The sequence below is a fragment of the Corvus hawaiiensis genome, chromosome 5, assembly GCF_020740725.1.
Source record: "Corvus hawaiiensis isolate bCorHaw1 chromosome 5, bCorHaw1.pri.cur, whole genome shotgun sequence".
NCBI classification, from domain to species: domain Eukaryota; kingdom Metazoa; phylum Chordata; class Aves; order Passeriformes; family Corvidae; genus Corvus; species Corvus hawaiiensis.
Genome location: NC_063217.1, coordinates 72,711,462 through 72,732,216, shown reverse-complemented (window position 1 = coordinate 72,732,216; position 20,755 = coordinate 72,711,462). Strand labels below are relative to the sequence as shown.

At 40.9% G+C, this 20,755-nt stretch overlaps 1 long non-coding RNA gene across 5 annotated transcripts in view; it reads left to right on the top strand.

Annotated features, from left to right (window-relative positions):
• The window catches only part of LOC125325968, a 96,037-nt gene that overhangs the window by 43,195 nt on the left and 32,087 nt on the right, over positions 1 to 20,755 (top strand). For all 5 annotated transcript variants that reach the window (XR_007203639.1, XR_007203638.1, XR_007203641.1 and 2 more), the window contains 3 exons: positions 1,612 to 1,719; positions 7,248 to 7,418; positions 14,388 to 16,819. This is a non-coding gene — a long non-coding RNA (uncharacterized LOC125325968). The remainder of the gene's footprint in view (positions 1 to 1,611; positions 1,720 to 7,247; positions 7,419 to 14,387; positions 16,820 to 20,755) is intronic.

Here is a 20,755-nt window from a genome sequence, read left to right as displayed (position 1 = left end):
AAGGCAGATAACAAACACCACCACTTCCCCTCGCTGTCATCAGCACTGAAGTACTTTGCTGAAGCAAAATGTTAACAAAGAAGCTGGGACTGGACATTTAGAGACTTAAAGTTACTGAATTTTCTCCCCAACTTGATGCTGTGTAACTATTCTCTCATTCCCTGCAGAATGGGAAGCATCTGAGCAGGGGAAGAAGCAGAACAGCTGAAGTGCTTCAGTCACAGCCTGTGTTGCTTCAGCTATTGCCAGCGGAAGGCGTTTGGCTCATCAGAGTAGTTTGTATGTAAATCAAGCGAGGTTATTTGTGTTTCAGTGTTACTTAGAAGTCAAACAGCCCTTGTAGAAGGAAATTTTAGTCAAATCAACACATGCATTCCACCCTCCTCCTAATGGGAAAGCATTAGAAAAGCAAGGAGAGTATTCCCAAACAGCACTGCTTAGCAAAACATGTTTGGATGGTTTGCTTGCTTTTTTTTTTTTTTTTTTTAATCTAATGATAATACTGATTTGATGCCTCTTTTGTCTTTGTACTTCACTGCCTCGTGGTTTAAGCATAGGTAATCATGTATGAATCTTCCATTTTGTACCAGATCATTAGAGTGTTGCTAATATAATTTTTTTCTTGTTGCATAGTGAGAAACGATGTAGAAGATAATGCTTGTGTTTTAGGTATTCTCAAGAGCTCAATAAGAGATAAAAAGCTCCAGAAATACAAATCTAAAATTGTAAGCATTGCTTAGCAGGACCTTTCCTAGCTCACATTCTGGATGTAGGTAGGCAATCCAATCTGATTACACTTTCAAGGTGGGGGTTGGCAGTTATCCAGTCAGAAATGTTGCATTTTGTTAATTTAGCCAGACCGTGTTCTGTGTGGATACAGCAATGCCTGGATGAAATTCTGTGGCTCATGTTATGCAGGAAGGCAGGAGAGCAGCTTTTAGGGGTTCACTAAGCTCTCGAGATGCATTTTTGAGGATCTGTCAGTCAGACTGGGATCAGGCTCCCAGAGGATGAGAAGCACACAAATAGTTGTCTTGTTTTATTATTTCTTTTCGTAATATGTAATTTAGCATCATGTGAAAGATCTGTTGCAGACCATGAATCTTACTCTCCAGGGCAGCTGTGATTGTCTCTCTTCAGTTTTCTCTTCTATGCACTTTGGAGCTCTTCTTTGTAAGAGGCGAGCACATTTAGCTGACAGTGGTTCTTATGAAGGAAATTAACTTTTATCCATGATTGATATTCCAGTGAAGCACCACCTATGAGAAGAAGAGAAAGGAAGAGAGTAAAGGGAGCTTACACTATACACAGAAAGATACTCCACAGCTCTAACGGAACTGTAAAAATATTGTCTGCCTTGCTCTAAGAGGTGGTTTAAAAAATTACTGTGTAAGTCAAAAGAGTCACTCCTGCAATTTTAGTTGAGATTTTCAGAGGGATTCTTATTTAATGTCTTTGTATGATGTGGAATTATTGTGTGACAGTAACTGAATTCATTATCAAATTAGCTACCACCATGGGTGTTATGCTGTCCATCACTTCAGCATCACCTTTTCTCTCCAGTTCCCCCAAAAAATGCTGTTACCTAATGCCCCCTTTTCTCATCACTAGATTGGAGAAGTTCAGTGCCCAGTTCTGCAGTATTGCCTTGGAAATGCCTCCTTTTGACTTTTGTTCCTTGTTTCTTGGGGAGCCTATCAAGAGAGTGGATTTAACTTGGTAAGTACCTTTGCCTGTCACTGTTACTAACATGCTCAAACTTGGATAATTTAATTTCTGTCCTTTTGTAAAAACAGGTTTGTTTTTCAGACCTTTTCCCCCTTGAGACCACAATGATGTAAATGCTAACAGAGCTCTGTGCATTTATGCATGCACGTTTCCCAGAGCGTAGAAGCACAGTTTCCCGTAAACATTTCCAAGCTGGGAACAAAAGCAGGTTTTCACATTAAAAGCACCTTTTTATGTTTGCAAGAAAACTCTGTCTGAGCTGGCTTTGCCTGGGCAAGTGCACTTCATTAGGTAATTCTGCTCTCAGCTGTGTGTTCACGAACCATTCCCATTTAACCTTGGAGAAGGATGTGTGTGTGTGTGAAGTCAATGAGCTCTTGCAGCCCTAGGAGTCATCCTTTTGGAAACTATTAACAGCTACAATAATAATATTTTTGAAGCTGCTTCCTGAGGTTAACGGCTAAAGGCCATTTGAGATCCCTGCTCCATTTTCCAGTATGCAATGCTTAAAGGGGTAGTGTGGCATCCAGCCCCCATGGAGAGGTGTATGCCAGCCACAACAACCAGAGCTGCTGAGTTTGTCAGGGGGCTGAAAGGCACCACACAGGCACCCAGTGTAGGTGAGTTTGTAGTCAGAACAGCGCAATAATAAACCAGCAGCAAAGTCCTTGTTCCTCTTCCACAGGGGTAATTCTCTGAGCTTCCCTCCCAGCCTGGTGTTTTGTGGAGCTAGGCTGGGCTAATGGTTTATAGCAAATAGTAGTAAGCTTCTAGACCAAGGTGAAAAACGCAGCAGGTAGGATGTGTGTACAGAACTTTGGTTTGGCTGGTGGCATTGGAAACAGGGTCACTGATGCAGTGTGGCCAGCCAGTACCAGAGCTTCTGCTTTTATCTTTATATTCTGGTGGCATTGGAGACCCATTTACAGTGCCATTTACAGTGATTTGGCTTTGGTCTGTTTAAAAGATGGCTGAAGACTCAAGAACAACCAATTCCAGTGACCTTTTAAAACTGTAGGTATCCTTAGCCTGCTGAAAAGAAGTCCATACTTTTAAAATCCAGAGCTATTGTCTTCACACAGAACAGAAAACATGAAAGCATAAAAAGTCCAGCCCTATATTTCTCATCTTATCCTGTGGGAGTTATTCTTGATCATGCAAGACCCCACACATTATTCCTATGGGTGCTTATATCTGACAGTCTCTTTTGTAATATGTCTGCTGTTACAAATCTCCTTTTTTTAATAATGACCTGCTTTTATTCAGAAATAGTTGGGCTGCAGTGGCCCAGTCTATTTTAGATAACAAAGACTGTGCTTTTTGAAGCTGAATGGTGTGAATGCTTTTTAAGCCTTTCTTTTTAAAAAAGAAATCTGATATTCTCAAACACATTAGGTTGCACATTTGCTGTAACAAACCACATGCTGCTGATATGCTGGGTTTTTGGACTTTTTTTAATAAATTGTTTTCCAAATAAATGGTGAAATTCCCCATGGACACGAAGGTATCAGCAGTAGTGCTAAACATCTGGCTTGTCTCTGTAGACTGCACCATGTGGAACCCAGAATATCTGGTTCAGTGCCGTGCCTGTCTCCCAATTATATTCAAAACATCAGCTTTTCTTGGAGAACATTTGGTGAAAGCGTCCTTCATTGCTTTAAGCCAATTCCCATGAGGATATTACTGCTTCGGATTGATGTGAAATTATTCAGATTAGAGAAAAACAAAGTTGTCAGCATTTGTGTACAGAACAAAATACTGCACAGCAATTACAAGTATGGGACAAGGAAAATTCCAACAGCATGGAATACATTGTAATTCTAATTTTCCCCCCAACATTTCCAGCTTTAATAGAATATTCTCTGGTCCGGAAGACTAATTTTTTTTAGAAGAAAAATTATTAATGTTACTAAATTCCATCAACAGTTCTCTCTTACCTAAGCAGGAAAATGCCTGTCATGTAAGTACAAAACACAGCCAATACAACCAACATTTTGATTTTTGTCCCATTTCAACAGCTGTACGTCAGTATGATGTGGTAAAGAAAAGTGAGAGAACAGATTTCCTCATGATAAGGTTAAGGAGTTATTTAGGGAAAAAAGCCAAGTCCAACAACTACCGTTTTTCTGATGTTAGCAAGTTCTATAGAAAACATGTCCGCCTTAAATTGTAAACCCAACAGCCAGAATTATCTGCAGCAACAGGATCTTTCAAAATCTTCTCAAAGAGACTCGCTGAATTACAGATTCTCTGCAGTTGCATTGTCTTCTGATTCAATTGCACAGATGAATGTGATCCATTGCTCTTCTATGCTTCAGTTTTCCTGCGTTATGTGTATGTCATGAACATGGTTTGTGGTTGAAAAGGGAATTGTACTGCCACAAGATGAGAGTGAAAAAGCATAATTAAGAGACAAGTCATGAACATCCTTTATTATGGTCTAACAGCCATGCTAATAGTCTCCCTTCACATTTATATGTAAAAGGCTCTTTAAGAGGCAGTGTCTTAGGAAATAAATTTAATTTTGACATTCGGATGCTGTTATAACATACACAGCCTGTAGATGACATAAAATGGTTGTCTGCCAAATACCTCAGCTGAGAGACACAAACAGAATCTTGACTGGGGGGAGCATCAATAACCAGGGCTTTTAGTGCTGGCCTAACTTTTTGTACCCAGAGAAACAATATTCTTCCATTTAAAGAGCTTTTCACCTTTGTTTGCAGTCGGGATATTATTAATATATAAATGGTGACAAGAGGTTTTCACCCAGATTTTACATGTGCTAAAATCCATACATGAAGCTGTCTCCTGGAAATGTGGCCCAGGAGAAGGCAAAGAACCCATGTAGATATGAACCTCACACCTGCACTTCAGAAAAGCACCTTCTACCTGTCCTTCCGCCCATCTCTTCCTCACTCAAGGAATTCTTTTTTTGTTCTGTTTCCAGTGTCTACAGAAACAGAAGAACTAAAGAAAGATGAATAACTTCTGTGTGAAATTTCCCTCCAGGGAACTAACTGCAAATTGCAGTGGTTATTAATACTTGTAACTCAAGTCTAATCAGGGAAAATAAAGAGCAAACATTTACTTTGCATCCTACAACCTATGATGGGGCTAGAAAACAAGAACTCTTACTCTTTTTGGCACTGGTTTTCATTTTCTTGATTTTGTTGTTTGTTTAAAGAAAATAAGGGAAAAAGGAAAGCCATCTCGGGAAAAGAGCAAAGCTCTCTTGTCACCTGGGATATGGAGAATCAAAGGTGAAGTCCAGGGTGAAAAATGGGCAGAGAGAGGATTCCCATGCCTGAGATGGGAGCCTCTGTAGGGTATGAGTGTGGTGTGGGCTGTTGCCTTCTCAGGTTTGTAGCTGGGAATTCCCCTTGTTGGTAGAGCTTTACCCCTGACCGCTCATGATTCCGAATGTTCAGTGTCAAATTGGCCAGTCTATTCCATTTCCTAAATTAATGTGGGATTCCTCTTTACTTAAATCATGCCTTATGCCAGTTGACTGTAAAAGTGGGAGAAACGCCATACACAGTTTTGACACAGAAGTCATCCATTTCCCCCATCCAAAATGGTTTTGGCCAATGGGGCTCAGCGCTTTCATTTAAGCAGCAATTTTACGTTACAGATGGAAAACAAAATGGTGGAAGTACAAATTCCAGTAGGATTCTACCGAACTTTGAACATGAATGAGAGGACAAATTGTGATAATCTTATTCTTGCCAAAAGTTACCTTGCTCCACACTATAAGATGCTATTTAATGCAAGCAAAAGCTTCGTGTTCTGGTCCAGCACTGATTGACATGCTCTGTCTGAAAGTCAGATGGAGAAAACCTGTGTACTGATCCTCCCATGAAGCAGTTAACTACCTTGTAGTAAATAACGTATTCCCTGTTGTTGTCTGTAGAATAGAAATATATTTTAAGTAGCATTCGCCTTCAGCTTTTATTTTGCTATTTTTTTATACTTCTGTGTTTCATACACCATTCTTATTGACTGAGCAAGATTAGCAGTGCAGATATTTAGCAAGCTTCCCTTCCAACAGTGTTTTATTTTTATTTAGGAGTTTTTATTTTGTAACCAGTCAGTCTGTAATTCTGATGAGCTGCGTCAAAGGCTCACCATGCCAGATCTTGTCTTCGTGACATTTTTGGAACTCCAGAAATAATAGTGAGGAGTTAAAATTGCAATCCAACAAGACAGTGGAACAGGCAGCTACCTCGAGAGACTGCAGGAAGTAATAGCATTTATTAAATTTGAGAAAAACTAGCCGCTGCCTGTACTTTGTGTTTAATGCAAGCAGTTATGTATATTATTTTGATAGAACAGCTTTGACAAGCCACTGAGATGGTTTAAACAGCATCGTTATACGCATATCTGACTCGGTTACTGTTAAGGGGCTCAGCTGATTTATTAGTGCAGTATTGCCTTACACTGGCTTTATTCTTTGGACATGTTTCCAGAGGGTTTAGTTTCACAGTCTCTTGGGCATCGCATTTTGTTGACTAGCCATCATCTAAACTTGGCCAAGAGCAATCAGATGAGCTTTCCGCCTAAGCTCTATAAGCTACATCTGTTCTCAGTAATTGACAACGCAGAAATCCTCCCCCAAAACTCCTCCTTGGGGCACGCTGTATCCTCACTTGCCCTGCACATCCATCACTTAGTTGGCTCTGCACATTGGTCACCTGCCTTGGATACACTGTTTCAGCAAAACTTCCAGTGCTGGGGAAGAGGAGATGTGGTTTGAGGGAGAGAGGTGGCATCACGAACAGTGGGAAAGGAAGGCTGAATTCAGGGAGCATTTGGCAGTACTCAGAGGATGCATTTTGGGTAGCACAGGCCCACAGCAGTTGCCCTGTTTCTCCCATGAAACTCAAGGCATTTGGATTTCAGCTGGTCACATTTTCTGTCCAGTGTTTGTGCCATCATGGAGTTCCCGTCCCTGAAGAGAGCATTAGATGAAACTGCAGAGATTCAACCACATTTTCTGTTTTCTACCACCATGAGAATTAACCTAAGGAAAACAGAAGGAGGTGGGCCACAGGGGAGCAGAAAAGGCTGTGGCTTTGTGTGAGCACTACCCAGCAACAATGAAAACATCCCCAAATTATCCTGTTTCCGACACAAATCCAAAACACGGCCCCATACCAGCTACTGGGAAGACAATGAACTGCCCCAGCCCAAAGCAGCGCACTGAGGTGTTTGCATTGTTGCCTTCTGCTTTTATTAATGGATTTTTATGTGAGAGTGTGATGGCTGAAAAGCAACCTGCTGTGGTGGCTATGTAAATTTGGAAAACTCTTCTTGAAATCTCTGGTATGACCTGTGTACTATTGTGTGTCCAAATGGATTTAGTGTATCATAACACTCCTAGAAAAACAGAAGGACAAAGAAGATGGGATTGCTAAGGGAGACATTAGATTTCATTTCACACTGGTAATAGTTTAGAGATGTGTGCTGAGCAAAATGGGATCCAATCTGTGGCACTTTTCTTTTTTATTGCTGCTAAGTGATTTCAATATCCAGTCTAAAGTGATACTGAGAGCGCTCGATGGAACGGGGATGAAATCAGGGAGTGCTGGAGGCTCAGAGGAGGCCACAAATCTCCGGCTGACTGGCGGGAGCCTTTCGGAGCCATCCCAGCTGACCTTAGCGGGTGTTATTTAACCTGGAGGCTGCTGGTAAGTACCTTGCAATGTAAGGTGTTGTTGGGTGTTAAAGGGAACGACGTGCCCAGATTGCATTTTGGACATCAATTGATGTTACTTGGTTATGGCCGTGAACTTCCTGCTCTCAGGAACATTTATGGCTAAAAGTTTATTGCCCATCTGTTGCTGCCTGATAGACATATCATAAGTGGGAAATGGTTTAAGCCCTGTAACCTTTCAATTTATGGCTGTTGGAAGCAGATGAGGATAGCTACACAAACAAGGAGGCATACCTGCAGTCCACAAGGCGATGGTCACAAATACTCTGTTTGGGGGCCACGTCTTGTGAGTGTATATCCTGCTTCTGATGAGCATGCAGCTACAGAAGGTGAGTGTTGCTGTTGTTCTACATATTCTACATTATTATGATCAGAGTCATTTCTCAGTTTCTTGAGCTTTGACTCAAGTGTTCGTAAATTGGTTTGTTTAACAGTGTACAATGTAGGATCCTAAATCAGATGATGATAGGAGGAGCCTGAGGGGCACAGGTGGAACTGTTGAGACTCTGTGTTTTGGCTTCTACAGATTTTGGGCAAAGAAGTGAGGAAGTGTGAAATGAGGGCAATGCAGAAAAATACATCAGATAAAGGCAGTGGCTCAGTAGGCGCACACATTAGTGAGGGTTTCAGAAATCTGTTTTTGTTTTCTATGTAACAGGGTTACAATAGAAAAACAAGTTTCGGTTCTGCAAGAAGAGGCTCAGGAGCTGCACTGTATTGTCCTCGCTGTGCTTTTGGAATCCTTTATATTTCCAGGCATCATCTCATTTTCTCTAACAAAATACTGAGTTGCTGATAAAGTGCCGTGAAATTTAAAAAACAAAACAAAAACAACCAACCTTTGAGAGGATTTTAAATTCATGTCTTGCAGTTTAACAACCTCAGCTTTTTTCTGGAACCAAATGGCTCCTAACTTACTTTAGCATAGAGTATTTTGTACAGTTTCTGGGGAATTCTTTGAGAGCAAACTTCTGGTTTTGGTCTTACTTAGCTGCATAATATTTTGGTTTAAAACTGGTTTGAGTAAATAACGTAGAAAATCGGCCATGGTTTGGTCGAACCTTCCCGTGGCTTTATTTACTCCGTGTGCTGTGTTTCCATTTGAGTGCACAAATGGTGCTGTCACTTGGCGCGATGTGCGAGGGCGTGTGAGGAGGAAAACTGAGCTCTCAGCACTGTGCCCATTAGAAATGCCCTCAGCAGCACAGTGCAGTTGTGGCCAGGCAGCCATTTAGCTCCCACCAAGTTTACTTTGAAGAGCCCTGACACAGGAGGCAGAGGGGCACCTGTGTCAGGGCTGGCAGGGGAGCATGGCAGAGTGCCCAGCGTTCCCACCTCTCCTGCCTCTGCCACTGAGCAGTTCCCGGCTCCGAGGGGCTCCAGACATTCCTATGGCTTTCCCCACTAGGCCTTTATGTGAAGTGACAGCTCTGGCAGCAGACATGACTTCTGCAGAGTCATCAATGATTGCTTCTAAAGCTTCATTAGCGGTGCAGAGCGCACCGGCAGTGCTGTGCTCAGATTTGAAGTGGCACTGTTTCATTTTTCTATATGTGAGCAGATAATTTGCTTTGTGCTGAGATACTTTGCCTGTGTAATAATTTATTGGCTTCTATAGCACCCAGGGACCTTATTTTTTAAGACACACAGCGCGTTGGTGAAATGTGTGTTCCTGGTATTATTATTTTTAATTTTCTCTTGGCAACTGAATTTTCTTCTCTGCTGCAGAGAATAATGAAACAAGATACATTTGCGGGATTCCAGTTCAGTTTAAGAAATCACAATGGCAATTTACATATGTTTTACCCTTACATCAAGATTTTCACTATTTACCATAACTAGATTAGATTCTAGTTATGTGCAGAACTGACTGGAAAATAAACTGGCATCCTGATTTGCATTCATTCTGCGCCAGTGGTTCCCCTGTCAAATTTGCTCAGTGTGGAAGATTTGGCCAAGAGCTGGGTTTGTGTATTACCTGTTACTGCAGGCAAAAGCTTCAAGTATGTGTTGGCCCAATCCCCTGACATATATGAGGAATGACATATTGTTACCAGGGAATAGGAATATTGGAATTACAATGCACTTAGTGCTCGGTGTAGAAGAGGGCTGGGGGAAGGTTTGTGCCAGATAGCCAGGAGCCCTCGTTTATAGAGTGTGAAAATAGCTGCTGAATGCAAGGTGATTGCATGTGACTTCCAGGTAGCTTCCTGCTCCCATTTGTACCCTCCGCGGTTTGGGCGGTGTGTTGAGCAGGCAGCAAAAGAGCTTGCTGCTAGCAGCATGTGGGTGTGCTAAAATCTTCCCTTCCAACTAAAGGTGTGTGATTTCCGGGGGCAAACATGTCAATTTTTCTGTCTTTTTACACCGTTTCCTCTTCATGGATTTTGTTTATAGGTGTAGCTAACTATGGACAACTGTGACCAGTGAAAGTTAAGAAACAAATGCTGGTGTGTGCTTATAAAATATGCATGAATACTCAAATGGTCTGTGCTAAGAAAAGATTATTTTCATGCAAAAAAGGAAAAATTAGGCCTAATGCCAGACTCCCATTCTGGGGTACTTTTTATTCCTTGTTGATTCCTAAGCAGAACCCAGTCTTGTTTAATACAGGAAATGGATTTTCCTCATGTGCTGAGTTAAGTATTTGTTTCACCAGCCCTTGTTCACTCTAGTGTCAGACAAATTTTTAGTAGGGAAGTTTAAATCACCCTTTACTCTGCTGTTCTCTGTGGCTATCCCCAAGCTGTTGCAATCAAACCCCATGTCCTGATGTACAGGCCAACACCATCATGTCACCAGCAGATTGGAGCTGATACTACTGCAAATTTGTAGTTGTAATTATTCCTCTTTCCATCTAAGAGAGGAAGGGATTCTTAGGTAGATTTAGTACAAAATGTTTCAGCCTGAGCTAGGCAGATTTGTTAAAAGCCAGAATTAATAAAATTGGATATAAGGCTGTGCTAACACAAATAGAAACATTTTGAAGCCTCTAGGAGAGCAGCTACCTCCCTTTGCAGCCTTGTGCTTCTTGGATGCACATTCACACCCCTAAAGCGTGGCCTCTCTGGACGGAAACAGAGAACTTTGAGCCATATCCTGATGTCCCACTCCTCATCATCTCCTGGTGCAGTCTGCTCATTGGTAGTGAGTTGTGTAATCTCGGAGATCCTGCGTGAATGAGACTTCTCAGTAAAATCCGTGAGACATCAACTGGTGCAAGAGGGACTGTGCCCTTCTCCACAGGGAAGAAAAGCCCTGGACTGTCTTTGGCCTCTTGCACATGGATTTCAACAGCAGACAGACACACCTCCTGTCCTCATTCTCCAGCTTTCCTTTACCAATATGTGAGAAATCAGGTAAATATAAAAGTGACCTGCTCTGGGCTGGTGAGCTGAAGGGGCAGATACAGGAGGCTTTGCTTCCCTGCAGGTGTATACAAAAGTTACAAATTTTAGGAAAAGAGAGATGTGAAGGAGGCTGTTTGGGATGACAACACTGCTCTGTGAATTAGCAGTCAGCTCTGTCTACATCACATTGAAAGTCCAGCCCCTGTACTCCTTTCACCAGGGGAAGGTTTCCAAGACCTCACACCAAGGTTCCAGCTCTGTTGTGTGTCCGTGGATGGTGACGTGCATCAGTAGCTTGGTTTGTGCTGTTGCCACATTCCTCAAGGAAAATTGTGGCTTTGTTATATTCAGTTATAGATTTGGTCTAAACCTGCTTGTATCAGTGCTCTGAGACACAGGACACAACTCAGGGCTGATTCCAAATAATAATTTGTCTCCATCCCTACAGAGTTTTCACAGGCATTAGGGACAGAGAGGTGCTCATTAAACTCTAGAGGTTGCCCAGGTTTTCACCTGTTCATCTATCTTGTGTTTGGTAGAAGGGGTTGAAATATACTTAAACTGGTCATTCAGAAAGATCTTCCACCAGGAGGCAAAAAAGATCTCCATTACTTTTAAAATTCAGCTTGTTATGTTTCATCTCCTAGAAGCTGCCAGTGAACTGTTGTTGGCATACATCCCTGAGCAGTTGCACATCTCTTTACCGTGGTGTTTAATTATCATTTGTACAGGAGCTCTTGGCCCTCTCCATGCAGATGCAAAGTGGTATTAATTGTGTAGGGAGCACATAGGCAGGATGTGATGTCATTAGCAATAAAATGAACATGTCTCAGGAGCTGAACAGGTTGGTAAAAACTAAAAAAAACCAAAAACCAAACTGATAAATATTATGGTAATGCTGTTTTGATATTATTTGATGGCCAAGTGACTGCTTTAAGAGATCCCAAAGATCTCAGTTCCTAATTGACAGTGACATCTTGGTGCTAATACAGTATTGATGATGCCACTGGAAAATGAATTGATGGGGGACACACAAAACCAGGGACATGCAAAAGGACACCAGGAAGGACTTCCTTAAGTAGTAGGGTACTTCAGTGAGTGGAAAAAATGCCTCTCATTGTTCTTATTTCTGCTCTTTGGGGTTTAGTTTTGTGTGTTTTTTAAATATATGGTAATTCTTTTATCCCTTTTATGTTTTATTTAATCTCACAGTATCAGTGTTCCAGCTGCTTTAAACAGACAACGTTCCTGTGACCTGTTTCAGAGAGAAAGTGTTTTAAATTTTCTAAGCCTTTCCTATTATAAAATTTCCTGTTAAATACCTGACATATGTAGATAACCTGTACCCAGCTTAGTCTGGTATCAGGGCTCTTTTGTTGCTACTGCTTTTATAAAATACTGTGCATGAGCAAAATTTTACTTAGTCATGCTGATCCTCCTAATATTTCAGCACAGCAGAATCTTGCAATGAAATAAAACTGAAAAATGGCTAATTTCACTAGACTGTGCCTATACTTGAGGGTAACTACCACCATATAACCTTCCTGGCTCTGTACCATTGCCAGGAGGTAACAAATGTACAAAATGAAGGCTGTTGCAAAGGTGTGCTCATGGTCTAGAAGTCTGGTCTAGTTTTCTCTAGATACAACACAATTTCATGTTTCTGTAATTATATTTCAGTCACATGTATAAAATCAATCCTGCAGACTTGAAATGACTTGCTGCTTTTGATTCATCACGTAGGGGCACATTTTAATTCTCTAAGAAGGTTAATAGCTTCATGCATTCATTGTTTAAGTAATTTCTTAAATCCTCAATGCTTACATGAGCAGCTTTACTGGCTTATATTTTCTTTTATTGAAATATATTACAGGAAGTACCTTAGAGCCTACTTCATTAAGCTCCATTGTAAAATGCTGTGTGCCTCAGAAAGAAAGGATACCAATCTGTAATACTTGCTCTTTAAGAGAGACCTCAACTTCCTCCTTGAGAAACTGAAGGAAGTATCTCTCAACTTCATTAGAGACACCAGTAGGTGCTCCTGTTCTGCTGCTGCTGAAGCCAGTTAAAAAAGTTTTCCTTCCTCAAGGAATCTTACCAGGATTAGAATTAAGTTAGTTAAGAAAATGTTGACTCATCAGTATTTTCACCTCAGGTTAAGATAATGCTACTTATAGCCTGGGTAAGACAAAACTCCCCCTTTTTTCCCCAGGAATTAGAATGTTTTATTATTATTTTGAGTATACAGAGATAGAAGTGCCGAATGATAGAGCTGAGATCCAAATGGGACTCCAAGGAGTGGCATAGCTGTTTGTGAAAAGCTGTGCTGTTTGAAATGGCCGTGTGTTCATAATGAATATAATTGCTTTCTGTGTTGGTGCTTGGGTTTGATTCCTTTTGCAACAGCTGGTTTAGTAGAATTCATTTGATGATGATGCTGGGTGATCTACCTCAGTGAAAATGTATTGATTTTCTGAAGAGTCCGTTTTTGGAAATGCTCTTACACTGTGTTTTTACATACATTTGCTCATAGCTTAATTGCTATATCTATAAGCTGCTGCACATCCTGCCGATGTAGCTTAAAGAGACACATAAAGCTGTGAAAAAGGTTCAAGAGATCTTTCTGGAGTAAAGAAGGAATTAAGGTTTTTTAAAAGTTACATTCCACAGGATTTATGTCAGCTTGTTGCCTATACACTGTTGACACCTCATCTAAAGTATCTGTTGACTTCATATTTAAGGGTTTATGCCACTAAATGACTGAGCTCAGTAGGTCAAATCGTGCATATTCAGGAGATTTAAGGACTTTCACAGCTGAACAAAAAACCACAAGAAAGAGCAGCTTAATGCCTGTTTTAAAACTGTTAAACCTGCAGAAATTCCTCAAGTATAAAATGGAAAACATCACTGCTTGCTGTGCTTGGTGTGCACCTAAGGGAAGCTGTGTGATGGAACGTTTCCAAGGAGGAAGAGAAGGGACAGTCTGAGCAGAGGAGAACACAGAGAATGGCACTGATGGCTGTTGTGTGAAAGATGATTAAAGCAACTGCTAATGCACTCTGTGCTTCCTGGGTATTTGAATGGAAATATTTCCCATTGATTCTCCAGACAGTGGCACTCAGAAGCACTGCTGAGTACCTCCCTTTTCATGGAGTTTATTTCAATCTCATTATTTATTTCACTTTTGAAAATAGATTTTATATTTTACTGCTTAAAGAAATTAAAGACTGTAATAAAAAGCTGGGGTTGAACAGCAGTGGCTTCCTCTGCTGAAGAAAGAGCTGTGGAAACTGGGTATTGGCCAAACCTCTTTAGCAATAGGGGCAGGTAGATCAATTTTTAAAAGGCTGGCAATGAGCACTCCATATCATTAAATCTTGTCTGATTATTTGCTGTAAGACTTTATTTCAATTCTCAGCTTACAGGGTAATAAACAAGGCATATGGACATTGATGCTCCATTCATCCCTGAGGATTAAGATTTAAACCACATGAAGTTATTTTGTTTATTTGTATTTTTAATCTTCATTGGGTACTACTATTGGTACTCAGATTTGTTTATTTTCTTTGTGGGTTTGTTTGTTTGTTTTCTAGTGCCTTTAATATATCACACTTGATATATTGTTGAACTCCTCCATAGTTCATTAGCATAGCACAGCTCCCAGATGGATTGGGATGAGCTTGCTGAGTCAGCTGACAGAAGGAAGAGAGGAATCATATCTGGCAGCAGCACAGAGTTATTTTGGCTTAAGGTGGGAATGACCTAACATTTGTCATCTGTTGTTTATTCTCTTGTCCTCTGCTGTTCGAGGAGATCCAGTTGGGGCTGGCTGGATTGGAGCTTTTATTGTCAGTGTCACTGTGTATTTATGGATTTGTTTTGCACTTTGTGGGGAAGGTGCAGAGGTTTATGCAGTGATCCTTGGAGATGTTGTGTCTTCAGCGAGGAAGGTTTTTTCACAGGAGTACGTGCCCAGGTGCTCTGCAGCACACAGACTGCTCATGGTCATGAGACCGAGTTCAGGTCTTGGGATGAACATCACTGTTTTACTGGTCATGGAACATGGACCAAGTCAAGACAGGCCAATAACTACATACAGGCACCTCAGGGTGATATTTAAGGATGGAATTGGTTTTGCAGATATTCTGTGGGAAACAGGTCACTCCTCAATACCAAACTGACAAAGGATTGCTTCAGACCATAAGGTAGGAGTGAAACTCCTGTTGAAGCAGCAGTAATGGTTTTGGTTGACAGTACAAAACAAGATAAATACCACATTAACTTTTGGGTCACTGCCTGTGTAGTCCCTGTCAGGACTGTAACATTTATGCATACTGCACCATCGAGGATCATATGGCTTTTTTTTTTTTTGCTTTTTTTCCTTAACCTTGCTGTTCAAGATAAATGTAGTGAAATGGGATAGCATTTTGATTGCTGTAATCAGACCTACCACACTTAAATGTTCTGAAGTGTTTTTCATCTCCTAATTTTCAGCTATCAGTAGCATTTATGACCCACTTTGCTTCCTCTTGAAATCGCAGCTTCTGAAACACAGCACCATAAGAGGCTGTCAGCCGCCTTTCCAACTCTGAACTCCTGTTGCTCAGCACCTCAATAATCCCAGGAAGCTCTTTTGGATCATGACTGCTCCTTGTTCTTTCCTGATGATGCTAAAATTTCAAGGGTAACGTTAAAAAAAGCCCTAGAAAATTATTGGGCTGATTCCCTCCTTAGTTTATTGGGCTCTAACTACTAACTGCCTTTGAAAAACCTAGCCTAAACTATTAATTTTTTAAAATCTCCTCCTTTATTTTATCAACAAATTTAATTAAACTGACCACAAAAGAGCCCAAAAATATGAGTACAAAAGATACTGTATTTTTTGACAGATATGAATGTGCTAATTAGCCTTCAATTCAGCCATGTTAAAAAAATGAAGTCTTTAGTACACATCTCTACTGCTTTTTATTAAAAGTAAAGAATTAGAAAAGTACCACATGTCAAAGAGTAAATAATAAAGCTTTCAGCATATTGAGACAATATTGGTAAATCTTACTGATATGCTGTTTATAAAAAAAAATACAGTGCTTAAATTCTAATGAGATTCTGCACTGTTGACTCTTCCTCCAGTTCTGAGAACAAGGCAATTTATACTCTTTCCTAGAGCAATTTAAATTGTTTCTTTTATGTTGTATGGTTTTGCACTAATGTTTTTTTTCAAGTTCTGCTTTTGTGGGCCTCCTTTCTCCTTGCTTCTTATTGAAGTGCTGAGGATCATTTGAGTCAAATCCATTAACTTTCCCATGGTTTTCAATCAAGAGCTTTGCAAAATGCCCAGCTCCACAATGGCTTTAATGGAAAATATAGATTGCTTCATATTTGATTTAGACCTCACCCCTGTGCTTGTTTGCTTTTTTCTCCCTCAGGTTATCAAGCTTCACATGATTTTTCTCAGCCTTTTCTTAGCATAAGCTAAGTTGTAAGTTGGACAATTGCTCTGCCTCTAATTATTTTTGCACTACACTGAAAGTCATTAATGTTATTTCTGGTGATTGCAGCTGATATCCTGAGAATGAAAACATTCAGTGGGAAATCCAGGATCTGCTGGAGTTAAGGAAAACTTCCCCTTGAGTGAACACTTTTTCCTACCCATCTGGGCATGCAGGTCTAAATATAATTAATAATTAGATCCTGGTTTGTCTCCAGCCCATCTTTATTAGAAATATTGATAACCTTGAATGGAAATAGTAACCGTAGTTACACTGTGAGAGTATACAGTGTATGAGCAAGGGGCAGGATGGTTTGGAAGGGTAAGGTGGGCTTTTCCTGCAGAAGAGGCAGTTTCTGTTTGTGTCTCTTGCAGGTGTTTCCCTGCTGGACAGACGGATACACAGGATGAAGAGGCAGGGAAGGGGCTGTGTAGCCATGATTGTTCTCCTGAAGCGATTTTGTTTTTCTTGCGGGCTGCAGGTGGAAGGAAGCGGTGCTCTTTTCCAATCACCTAAAAGCATCTGGAAAAGTGAAGGTAATGGACTTGAGGTTTTTTCAAAGGCTTGTGCAGAGTATGACAAATACATGAGACTGCGTCACTGAGGCCTTTTATGATAAATGGAAACAATGTAATTTGTGTCACAGTTGTGCTCTATTTCCAAGCAGCCCTACACAGTAATGGGCAGAGCTCCTGATGGGGGAGTGATCCACTAATCTGTTTCACCTGTTGTGAGATTTTGGAATGTAGTATTTGTGTGTGATTTATATGTTTGGCTTTTACTCACTATAAATGTGCCTCCCAGCTTCAGCAGGTCTAACACACAGTTGCACTTCCCAGTCTGCCTGCATCCAAACACAGAGTTTGCACCTTGCAGAGATTCAAAGAATGGGGATAAGAATTACTGTCTACTATAAGAGAATTAAAGAAGAAAAAAAGAGAAAAATAATCTAATATGGCCCATGGGTCCCTCATGTTTTACAGAAGGCTTCTTCCATAGGCTCTCTTTGTGATTCTTTTGCTTCATTTTGGCCTCCTGTTTTTGTCAGTCACCTTTTGAATTTTGGCCTGAGAGCATCTTCAGTGCAGAATTGATAAAGCCATGCTCAGAAGAGTGGTAACTGGAGACAGTCTCAGTAGAAAAGCCCTAATTCCATCACTTCCCAGTTTGTACTGGATGGGGATTTCATTTTATTTTTCTTTTCATTCATACCATATTTCAGAGGACATGGCCAGCTTGGCTTCTTGGGTTTTCAGTAGTGTGGGTTGTTGGTTTTGTTGGGGTTTTTTCATTTTCCCCAGTGAAGAATCTGATGTCACCAATGCACTCAGAGTGTACATAAACCTTGACAAAAAAGAGCAGATTTGTTTATTGAAAAACATCCCCGTGTTACTTCTAGTGGCAGGGAAAGTGTAAAGGCAGAAAATGATTTAAACCCCATGTGTTCCTGACTGCAAAGTGAATTTTTAGGAATATGGAACACAATAAGCCAATAGACTCATTAGATGGCTTGATTTCCGCCCCCCCCCCCCCCCCGGTTAATTTAATCATTTCCATTTGACCCTTTTTCCAAGACACAGGTCTCTCCAGCTTCTCCAAAGTGAGCATATGGGCAGTATATGGATATCACAACTATGTCTTAATATCCAGCTGCTGTTTGTGTGCCAGTGGGGAATGGCTGCACGGCTGGCTGGAGTACCCTGGGTGAACCTGCTGCTTACATAAAAATATTTCTGAATAATTGTAGCCAATGGCCATTTAATTTGGGCAGTTGCTGATCCTTGGCATAGATTGTTGAGAAGTTAGGATAGCAGAGAGAAAGCAGATTGAATTAATGGAAATATGGAAACTGTTTCGAGGGGAGAAAAGGGAGTTCACTGTTTCTTCACTGCCTTTATAGATAGAGGATTGGGGTCACAAAAGCTCCATGTGGGTTTAACATCCTTGAAAATGCCAGGAACAGAGTAATTGGATGACTGGAACAGACTCTGGATGCAGCTCTTTCGTCACTGCCCTCGGTGAATGAAATTCTTTTCACTCTGAATTCAAATCTAACAGAGACTTTTCGCTTTCAGCGTGGATGGTTTCACCTCTGAGCCAGGCAGCAGCCCCAGTGGTAAGGTAGAGATAATTGTAGCAAATCACTCCAAACCCTCCTGAAAGCACTGCATTATGCATGCACCAGCTTTAAAAATGGACAATTAGAAAGACACCTCTTTTGAAAAGTGCTTTTGTAGTGAGTAAAACAAAATTATTTCTTCAGCTTCCAGTGCAAAATGGGTGGCTACAAAGCATGTGCATAGATTTCTGGAGATACAGTACAAAGGGGATGATAATAATAACCTTGTTCTGTCACCAGAGAGTCTGCAGAAAGATTCCATCAGCATTTTGCACACTATGATAAAAAATGTGTGAAATCCTCAGCATCAATGAAAGTTCAAAGTGAAACAGAATCAAGCAGGATAAGGTGTCCATAAAGAAAAGAAATAGCTAAATGATATTAAGGAAGCCAAGATAACTGAAAAAAATAACAGCACAATAGCTTATAGAGTCTGCTTCTGCTAACAAAGGCAATGTTTAGCACCCAACGTTTCCATTCAGTCTGAAGACACAGTTACATTCTGGAATGAACAAAATAGGCAAAGCATGAGTTTACAATGGTGTTTTGAAATTTGAGGTTAAGATACTTGAACTCTGACCTCTCCGTAAAAAGAGAGGCTTCCTGTCTCTGCCAGTATCCTAGTGTTGAATGATGCCTGGCTGCCTGTGGCACAGAGCGAGCCATCAGGATATGTACTGTCTGTGGGAAGGCATGAAGGGATTTCCTGGAAAGGCTCCCTCTTTAGGGAGCCTGGAATCCTGCAGTAGCTGGCCCTGACGAAGCTAAGATTGCTGAGACGCTTCCCTATCCGTAAGGGACAAAAACCACAGGCCCGAAGCCCTCCCAAACCTACTCAGTCCAAAATGGAGTGGCGGATGAAGTCTGTCTTTAGCCTAAAATATCCATGAATCTCTAAAATCAAACCCCAAAGGTTTTGCGTTCAGCTCTTGCACCTCCACAGAACTATATTCTGGAGACCTTTTCCCATGGAAGTCTCCTGCCTTGTATCTGAGGCTGGAACCAGCTGAGACAGAAGTATCTGGGGGGCTGTTTTTTGTTTTTTTACCATTTACAGCTACATATTTGTCTTCAAAAGCAAAGGTCAGAAGGTTGTGTTAATTAGAAATATTTCAAAAATGTGTATCTCAGAGCTCTTCAAAAGCCAGAATAATAAAAAACAGAATTGCAGAAAAGGAGGCTAGGGAAGATGAGAAAAAAAATAATATATTTGGTTTTAGACTTGTTTTTGTGATCCACATCTCTTACGTACACTGAAGTTTTAAATCAAGCAAATTAAACCTTACCACAGTTCACCTTTGAGCACAGGGCAGAGGTAGACACAGCTCCAGAGGTCACTGTGCTACTGCAGCAGCCCAGCAAGAGCCAGTGTAATTTTGTTTAAATTCAGAACACGTTCTGACAACACATGCCCATCTGCTAACCCTCTGGCTGCGAGTCAGGTCTGCAAAAGTAATATGAAGATGCAACTCCTGTTCTAGTCTGAGTTTTTTGCCCCTTCAGATGCCTTCAAGAGCTGCCCCATTCATCTGCCCAAAATAAGTTCCTAACAGTATAAGGAAATGGGCAATGAATGTAGAGGGGCAGAGAGGCAGGTTACAAGAAAGAGGGAAAAAGCCAATAGTTTGTTGTTGAAAAATAGATGGTGGGTGGATGGATGGATGAAGGCTCTTGTGGAAAGGCCAGGATGTTACTGAGCCGGGGGTGGAAAGGCAGTGATACTGATTATTGTATCAATATCGCATTAGAGCCATTCAGATATTCTCATGGACCTTCAAATGTTTTTAGCAGTTCTGTGGTGTTTGCATCTGTCATGAGGAAAACCCACTCATTCCTCAGAGCTGGTCCATGAGCCAAAAAACCAGGCAGTCTCCTTCATTTATCCTTGTTTTGTGCAGGTTGGAACTCACATTGCAATATGATGAATTAATTGTGTCTTACAGTGCTACAGGTTGCCTGCACCAAATTGGCTGAGTGTAAAAGATTTCAGTGCAGTAATTACCACAGCTTTGTTCAAAAAGGCTTTTCTGCATATGATACGATGTATAGATGACCATAAGTAAAGAAGAAAAAAGGATGTTAATACATTATTTTTAAGGAGGGAAAACCCACATGGGAAGCAGGGTAACAGTTTTGATCAATAATGGACAGAGAAAATGTGGGACAAACAATAGCCAAAAGTCAGTGCTGGGAAGTGAGAGAGGCAGAGACAACATAGCAAAGGCCTTACAGGCATTCAGATGTGGATGTTGAAAACTGAACCAGTGAAGAAATAAACAAGTGTGGGTGTAAATATGCAAATTTTGAATGTGAAGCAATCAAGAGTTTTGAGTTAAAGCTCAATCTCACCACG